Genomic DNA, 9,276 nt, shown 5'->3' with positions numbered 1-9,276 from the left:
CTATCTTTATAGTCCACCTCTCACATCCATACATGACTACTGGAAAAACCATAGCCTTGACTAGGTGGACCTTTGTTGGCAAAGTAATGTCTCTGGTTTATAGGAAACTCGAGTGTCTTTCCATAACTTGAAGTTTCCTTCCTGAATAAAGGACCTGGGTGTCAGACCCCAAGTGCTTGTATTCTGAATCATCCCCGCCTCCTCCTTTCCTGGCTCCGCCCCGGATCATCATTCAGGTTTAGTCCAGCGGCTCAGACCAGCGCACAGACAGGCTGCAGCTGCGGGCGTGGAGGAGCTGGTTACCAGGTCACAGGTGAGAGCTGGAGTGGCGGGGGCCGAGGGTCCTGGTGTAGGACCACACTCAAATAGGGACTGGGCTGATGGAGATGTAGTGCTGAGCTCCCGGGAAACGTGATGAGGAAAGGTTTTGAGAGGGTGAGGTTCCTTCTGGATACTATAGACCCCTGGCTAGCTCCCTCCCAGAAAGAACACACCTGCCCTTCCCACTAAGTCTCCTGGTCGCACTGGGTATTCGTTGATGATGCCAGGTCACCAGCAGGAGGCTCCCCCTCTCACACAGTGAGGGATCACTGCTCTCAGAGCACAGGCTTAGGTGGCACTCTTCCTTTGGTTCCCTGGAGGGGGTGGGGGTGAATCCTCCATGTGACCCTGAGGACACCTGCCTGTTCCAGGCTTGGGGGCCAGTGGGCAGGCCTCCCTGGGAAGGGATTCCTCAGCCTGGGGAGACATGGCCTGCCTCTCCGTCGATGGGACACCAAGGCCCATGGTCGCTGGGAAACAGGAGGGCCAAAGGCTGTTCCGAGGTCAGTGGAAGCAGCAGAGTGGCTGGGGTCTGAGGGGAGACCTTGAGGAGACTGGAAATGCTGGGCGTCCTGCCCAAGGCTTCCTCCGGGACAGATCAGTGGCCAGAGAAGAGCACACAAGATGAATGTCCTGCCTGCTAGGCAGGCTCAGGGTAGGACATCCCTGGGCAAGGGTCTCCCTCCAGGCAGCCCCGAGAGCTCTGGCTAGGACCAGGAGTCACTGTCCACCACCAGCAAGGATGCCTTTGGGCCCTATGGGTCACTGGGCACCATTCTGTTTATGAGAAACTTCCAATTTAAGGAAAGTTATTTTATTAAAAAATACTCAGCAAAAGAATTCAGCAGATCTCATCGGAGGCCCCAGGAACAGCCCCAGCACAGGAAGTTGCAACACCTCTTACTAGAACCTTCCATCACATGAGGTTCTCAGCAGCAAGTAATAGTGATGAGCTATTTATGCCCCATCCTGGCAATTGCTGAAAGGCAGCTCCTGGATTGTGTCCACCTGTGAAATCTCAGCCTCTCTTGCATTATGCTGAGCAGGTTGGGGTAGGATCAGGGCAGCTGTCTCTCTTCCTGGGTTCTTAAAAAAAAAGAAATAAATTGATTAAAACTGTGTTAATGTTCTTCTGAAAACCGAATGTCGAAGGAAAGATAAACAGCCATAGAGAGAACCTGCCTTCTCAGGGGTGAAAACACACAATGGGCAGCATAGTAACTGTATCACGTGGCTTGGCAGAGCCTGAATAGCCCCACATGGTGGGGGTGCCTTGGCCAGGGGGACAGGGAACTTCACTCTTCAGTGCCCCAGGTACCACTTGTCTTCCTGGAAAGGAAGCAAAAGTAGATCTGTGACATGCCGCTTGCAAACAGACCTTGAGGAATATTCAAGATTTGAGCATAAAAATAGACAAAACTTGACCATGATGGATATTCCACCATCTGGGAAGCCTTTTAAAAAGGATACTTTAAACAAACAAACAAAAACTACTTTAAAACAAAACCCTGAATCCTTCCAGGAAAAGACAGACAGGACAACATAAATACTTGGAGTCTTTATCCAAAGACGATCCACGGAGAAATGGTGATGGAAACGTACTTATCCTGGAAGGCAGTTTGTTTCTTTAAGGGGTGAAAGTCTTATAAACCTGTAAGGAGAAGACAGACAGTCCCAGGAGGATGAGCGAAAGGTTTGCAAAGGCAGTGACAATGTGGAAACCCGAAGGGCCAGAACCAGGATGAGCTGGTCAGCCCCCCCCACAGTCCCAGGTGTCACCAGGAAGAGGCGGAACTGGGAGCCAAGGGGCCCGGGTTGCTCACAAGCTAAGACAAAGGGAATCCTTGCAGCCACTGAAGTCAAGGTTTCAGGATCCGGGGAGGCAGACCTCACCAGCAACTTGCTACAAAGTGAGAACCAGACGCAGAGAAGTGGACAGAACACGACCGCAGAACACTCCCTCCACTGAATATTCCAATGAGGGGAAAGCTGAGGTCTGGGGAAAGAGGGAGGGGACAGTGTGAGTGTTCTGGGGCAGCCATGACCAAGGACCACAAACAAGGGATCAAAAGAACCAAAGTTTTCCCTCCTCCAGTTTGGAAGCTGGAAGTCCAAAATCAAGGTGTCAGCACAGCTGCAGGGAAATATCCTTCCTTGTCTCTTCCAGCTTCTGGTGACTCTGGCATCTCTTGTATTGTGGCCACATCCTTCTAGTCTGTGCCTCTGTCAGCTCCTGACCTCTCCCTGTGTCTCTTACAAATTTCTCTCTTATAAAAAGCCAGTCACATTAGATTGGGGCCCACGCTACTCTAATACGACCTCCTCTTTCTTTATGACTGCAAAGGCTCTGTTTCCAAGTGAGGTCACCTTCACAGGTTCTGGGTGGACGTGTGTTTTGGGGTCACCTTGCAGTCTTCCCTGATGGCTCAGTGGTAAAGAATCTGCCTGTCAATGCAGGAGATGAGAGTTCTATCCCTGAGTCGGAAAGATCCCCTAGAGAAGGAAATGGCAACCCACTCCAATATTCTTGCAAGGGAAATCCCATGAACAGAAGAGCCTGGTAGGCTACAGTACATAGGATTTCAAAGAGTCAGACCTGTCTTAGCGACTAAAAAACAACAACATTCACCCTAGTACATACAGTACAGAGGGAGAGAAGAGTGAATCAAGTAATGGGTTATCTAACCTGATTCCACATATGTAAAAGCAGATACATGTGTGTGCATAAGAACACGTGTCTCTCAGGTGACTTCTTTCTTTTTCAACTACAGATGTTGTACATATGTGAGAAAAGAAGGCTGTCCTGACGATAAATTAGGAATAGAAGCAAGTCTAGAAAATCAAGGGAAGCGGGAGACAGCAGCACCAGTCACAGGGGTCTGGGGGCTGAGATTGTCCCTCCCCATTCCATTCTCCTTGTTTGACTGAGTCTCCTGGAGTCAGGACTGGGGCTGGTCACCAATGGCCCCCAGCTCCTGGAAGAGATTACATCCACAGTAATCCCTTTGCTTCAGGCCCTTCTGCCCAATTACCCCTGAAGTGGGAAAACAAGAAAATCAGAGACATTGAATTCAAAACCAAAGGGTACCAACCCCATGGAATTCTGGAAAACGCAAAACTCTGGACACAGTAAAAAGATCAATGGTTGTCAGGAGTTGGGGGGAAAGATGGATGAATAGATGAAACACAGAGGATTTTTTAGGCAGTGAAGCTACTTTTTGTTGTTCAGTCGCTAAGTCGTATCCGACTCTTTGTAACTGCATGGATTGTAACCCGCCAGGCTCTTCTGTCCTCCACTATCTCCTGAGTTTGCTCAAATTCATATCCATTGAGTTGGTGATACTATCGAATCATCTCATCCTCTGTGTAGTACCTAATGGTAGCTACATGTCATTATGAAAAGTGAAACTGTTAGTCACTCAGTCCTGTCTGAGTCTGCCCATGGAATTTCCCAGGAAAGACTACTGGAATTGGTTGCTATTTCCTCCTCCAGAGGATCATCCTGACCCAGGGATTGAACTCTCATCTCTTGTGTGTCCTGCATTGGCAGGCAGGTTCTTTACCACTGCACCATCTGGGAAGCCCAAATTTCAGTTTTACTGGATGCCAAAGCCTGAGATGAGCATTTGTTTCAGAGGAAGTGAAAGATAGCGTCTGGACTGTAACTCACGAGTTCCACAGGAAGACTCTTTTTGTTGATAAAAGCAAATCTGGAGAGTGGACCAAATGTCCCCAAATGCCAAGCCTCAAAATGCAAGAGTGGAAGAGGGGCTGGGAGCATCCAAGGTGGTTTTAGGTTGGTGTCAGGTTTAAGGGGCTACACGAGATTCTGTGTCCCGACCCGTCTCTACAGGACACATGGCTCAGGGAGTTTTGCATGTTTTATATAAAATTCAAGATACCCCCAGCAATATAAATGGACTTGTCTCCCAGGGACTTGTTTCCTGTCTCATCTGTGTCTCTCATCTGTCTGACAGTGGTCCCACTGCAGACATGATAAAGGTGTAGAGAAGGATCAGGACACAGTGGTCAGGGAGGGGCTTGGAGACCCTCACCCACCCTGGCCAAGGTGCAGCCCCTCTCACTGGCTTCCAAAGGAGCCTAAGGGATCTCTGAATCATCAGCTTTCCTTCCTCCAGGGAGTGTCCCAAAAACCAGTAAGGAGGACGAGGCACCCCTTAAAACTCCTCCACGTCCTGCTGGCCATGCTGACCTCAGCATCCACTCTCCTCGCTCCCAGGATGCTCTGGGTCCTCTTGTTCTTGGCCACCTTCAGGAGTGCTCAGAGTGGAAGTAAGTTGCATGGTTCCAACTCTGCAGGGGGTTGGGGGAGGCAGCAGGAGCAAGCCGGGTGTGGGAGAAGAGACCTAGATCAGGCCAGGAGGGGCCCAGGCTCCAGGTAGTGCCAGTGACCCCAGGAAGGGCAGTCAGTGGATGTCCTGAGGTCCAGTCATGACCCACACGTGTGACTGTCCCCCGCCACAGTCTGGGACCACCCCAACTGCACCAAGGGCGTGGTTGCTGTGTTGAAGGGCAAGCCAGCCACGATGACCTGCAACATCTCCAATGCGTTCTCTCACATCAACATCTCCCTGCAAACGAACCCCACGGCACCCTGGAAGCTCATCTTCAGCGTAGAGGCCCCAGGAAACTTCAGCCAGGATGGATGGCAGCTCTGGATTCGAGAGGGCGAGGCGCACCTAGTAATTGAAAAAGCCCAGGACACCCAGGCAGGACAGTACAAGTGGAATCTGAAGGGGCGCCAGAGAAATGTCGAAATCACCACCCTGAACGTCTTAGGTGAGCAGAGAGGGTTGGGGGGGGGGATTGACCCCCACGAGCTTCTCTTTCTGGCGGGTAGGAGTGCGGAGCAACTAGGGAGGAGTGATTCCTGCCCACCTGAGGTGCCCAGAACCACGGCGATCAGGCCTGAAGAGGACTCCCACCCTGCCCCACCCACCCCACGTCTGTGCCCGCTCTGAGCCTCTCCTCAGGGCAGCCCCGGCACTGGGCCTGGTCACTCTCCCCGTCTGCTCAGGGAGCCAGTGCCTTCCCTCCCTGCACCCCTCCTATCCCCCCACCCCCACCCCTTCCTTTGCTGCAAAGCTTCCCCAGTCACCATCCCTCCACCCACCCCCTTCGCCTGTTCTGACTCAGAGTAGTCACCCTGAGTCCTGGGGACAGGAAGTAGGGGTCCAGCTTTGCCCCGGACCAGGAACAGTGGGAGGGGCTAAGAAGGCACCAGCCGGGCCCTAAGTGGGGAACCCAGTGAGGCCTTCATGAACTCCTGTATCCAGGTCTCATCTGATACCTGGGGCGGAGGGGCTGCATCAGGGCAGACCCTGGGCAGGCCCCCGCCAACCTGCCCTGTGTCTCTTTGGCAGAGCCGCAAGACCTGCTCCTCACACCTTCCGCAGGTAGGTGTTTCTATCTTCATCCTGCAATACAGGAGGGGAGCCTACAGAAAGCCCTCTTGGGTCTTCCCTCCTCTGACATCCTCACCCTCTGTGCCTGGAGCCCTGCCCATCCCATGCATCCATCCCCCTGCCATTCTCCCACCCATGTGCTTCCCAATCACAGGCGATGTCCCCCTCGAGGGTGCCCCCAAGGGGGTCAGGGGCTCCTGCACAGGTGAACAATGGAGGGTGGTCCTGCCCATTTTCCGCAGGTCCGCAGATGAGCATATTCCCTTTGGATGTTAATCCTGAACACAAGAGCCAGACCCAGGTAATGTTCCCCATCCTCGCCCTGGTTGTTCTCTTCAGCCTACTGATCTGCACACTGGTGTGGCTCTGAGGGTGTGGTTCCCTGAACTTTAAGCTCCAGAAGGTATTGGCCGATGTGCCTGGTCTGTGGACAGGGGAGAGGTGGGGTCAGCTCAGACCTAAAATAGACACTCTGCCCCATGGTCTCGTACCCATTGAGACTAGTGAGAAAGTGGGGAGCGTTTGAGGTCCCAGAGAGCCAGAACCCCTCCCCCAGAGGACCCCAGCCAGCATATGCCATCCCAGTCCCAGCATGCAGATGCCCCACCCCGGACAGGCCACTGAATTCACACTGTCCCTAGGACACCCTAGAAGACGGCATGGGGGCTTCCTGCTCCTTCCAGGAGACCTAAGATGTGTGGGTGGTGGATGTTCCTACGGGATACACTTGTGGGCAAAGACGTCTGCACGTGGCTCTCATCAGTCCCATCCTTCCTTCGTCAGGCAAGGAGGCTCTGAGCCTGGGGTGGGACCTGTGTGCATCGTGTGCACTGGACTATGCAGAGGGGACATGCGGGAAGACCAGGCTGAGGACTAGGAAGCTTGGCAACTTCCTGGCCTCTTCCTGATGTACATGCCAAGGAAGGCTCCTTAGCAGGTTTTGGGGCTCAAAGTGCAAAATCTCACGTTCCATAGCACTTGACCTAACAGGACCCTCCCCCTCCTCCACCCCACGCAGGCCTGTGCTCCTCCCTAGGGCAGGAGTGCCACGCTGCAGTCACCTGGGAGAGGCCCCAGTCTGGGGTCCTCAGCTGATCATGGACACGCTCTTGTCTTTGGAACATGAATAAGAACCAGTTTAAGAGACCTTCCAGGAAGCACTTGTGGAACCAAAATGAGGCTATCAGTGGCCTGAGATGATGGATGGGGCCTCCTCCACCACCCAAAGGGTAGAGCAGCCCCTCTGGATGGGAAGCTGGACAGGTGGAATCTGTGTCCAACCTCCCTGGTCTTCCCCAGCCCTGGGGCTCCCCTCTCTACCACCTGCCCCACGTGCTGCCCCTTCCTGTTCCTAATCCACATCCCAAATCATATATGCCAGATGTCTTTATAAGCAAAACTGTACAACCCCACTGAGTGTATTCTTTGTTATTATTTTTTTTTTTGAGGTGGTGTGGTACATCATTTTTTCTTCCTTTCCTCTTCTGTTCTCTTATGATTGTATGACTTTAGTGATGCACTTGAATTCCTTTTTCTTTTGTGTGTGTGTATCTATGATAATAGACTTATGGTTTGTTGTGACCATGAGATTTTGATACAGCAGTCTATGTATATACGTGCATGATTGTTTTAAGTTGCTGATCTCTTCCTTTCCAGTGCATTTCAAATATCCTGCATGTGCACTCTGCTCCTCTCATGATTACTGGTTTTGATATCATGTTTGTGTGTGTGCATGGCTTCCTACTCTTACTGTATGTTTGCCTTTACTCATGAGTCCTCCCATTTCATCCTTTTCTTGTTTCTTGTTGTGGCCTTTTCTTTTCAGCGTAGAGAAGTTCCTTTAAAGATAGAGCTTCTTTGGTGGTTCATTGAATGTGTTCGTAAAAGGTACATGTAATGTGATAAAAAGAAGGTTTTTCTAGAAGTGCTACTTTCAGTGCTTTGCAAAATGTCCATATTGCTCATCCTCAAGATGAGTCCACTAAACCTACTAGTAAATCATCGAACGAGCTGAGACATACATCTTTAAGTGAAGAAAATAAAAATGCAAAAGAAGCTGCTGTGAGTCTTACAAGCTAAAAAGTCCCAACGAGGGTTTCCCTGGTGGTCCAGTTGTTGAAAATTCGCCTTGCAATGCAGGGGATGTGGGTTCGATCCCTGGTGAGGGAATTAAGATCCCAAGTGATGTGGGGCAGCTAAGCCTACATGCCACAACTAGAGAGCCCATGAAACCCGACACAGCCAAATAAATAAATGTTAAAAAAAAAAAAAGTCCAAATACATCCAGAAGGCCAGATATCTACATCCAGAAGGCCAGATATCTGGGAGGCCTCCCTCACTATGGAGAATCTCAGATGGACACAATGCATGCTGCCTGGCAAATGTGTCCTCACAGGAGGGTAACGATCCCAGAACAGCTTCGCTGGCACCCGGAGTCCAGGTCTAGAACTGACTGTATTTACATCTCCCAGGTTAAAGAAAGGTTCATGCCAGAAATGGTGGGTTTGTTCCATCCCCTGGGCCAGGCCCCTAAGACACAGTGGGTATGGCACATGGGACCACCATGTTTTGGGGGCCATGGAAATCTGTTCCATTTTGCCTAAAACAGACCAAAGGTGTTGATGCTTTGAAAGTCATTCAAAGGTCATTTTAATATTGCTATCACCGTGGGACGGGCTCACATTAAGTCATTCAGCCCCCGCACACCCAAGGCAGGAAACCTAGAAAGAAATACTGTGTCTGGGTCCTTGACTAATTTTAATTTTCTTTTTCTTTTTTTAATTAAATTTTTTTTTTTCCCAGTGGGTTTTGTCATACTTTGATATGAATCAGCCATAGAGTTACACGTATTCCCCATCCCGATCCCCCCTCCCACCTCCCTCTCCACCCGATTCCTCTGGGTCTTCCCAGCCCACCAGGCCCGAGCACTTGACTCATGCATCCCACCTGGGCTGGTGATCTGTTTCACTATAGATAATATACATGCTGTTCTTTCGAAACATCCCACCCTCACCTTCTCCCACAGAGTTCAAAAGTCTGTTCTGTACTTCTGTGTCTCTTTTTCTGTTTTGCATATAGGGTTATCGTTACCATCTTTCTAAATTCCATATATATGTGTTAGTATGCTGTAATGTTCTTTATCTTTCTGGCTTACTTCACTCTGTATAATGGGCTCCAGTTTCATCCATCTCATTAGAACTGATTCAAATGAATTCTTTTTAACGGCTGAGTAACATTCCACGGTATATATGTACCACAGCTTCCTTATCCATTCATCTGCTGATGGGCATCTAGTTTGCTTCCATGTCCTGGCTATTATAAACAGTGCTGCGATGAACATTGGGGTGCACGTGTCTCTTTCAGATCTGGATTCCTCAGTGTGAATGCCCAGAAGTGGTATTGCTGGATCATGTGGCAGTTCTATTTCCAGTTTTTAAAGAAATCTCCACACTGTTTTCCATAGTGGCTGTACTAGTTTGCATTCCCACCAACAGTGTAAGAGGGTTCCCTTTTCTCCACACCCTCTCCA

At 50.5% G+C, this 9,276-nt stretch overlaps 1 pseudogene; it reads left to right on the top strand.

Moving 5' to 3' along the window:
- Positions 1–4,526: 4,526 nt before the first annotated feature.
- LOC136150100 (secreted and transmembrane protein 1A-like) overlaps positions 4,527–9,276 on the top strand; it is a 30,556-nt pseudogene continuing 25,806 nt past the window's right edge.

The sequence above is a fragment of the Muntiacus reevesi genome, chromosome 18 (assembly GCF_963930625.1).
Source record: "Muntiacus reevesi chromosome 18, mMunRee1.1, whole genome shotgun sequence".
In the NCBI taxonomy this organism is placed as follows: Eukaryota; Metazoa; Chordata; class Mammalia; order Artiodactyla; family Cervidae; genus Muntiacus; species Muntiacus reevesi.
Note: the sequence above shows the minus strand (reverse complement) of the source record. Positions and strands in the feature narration are given on the sequence as shown.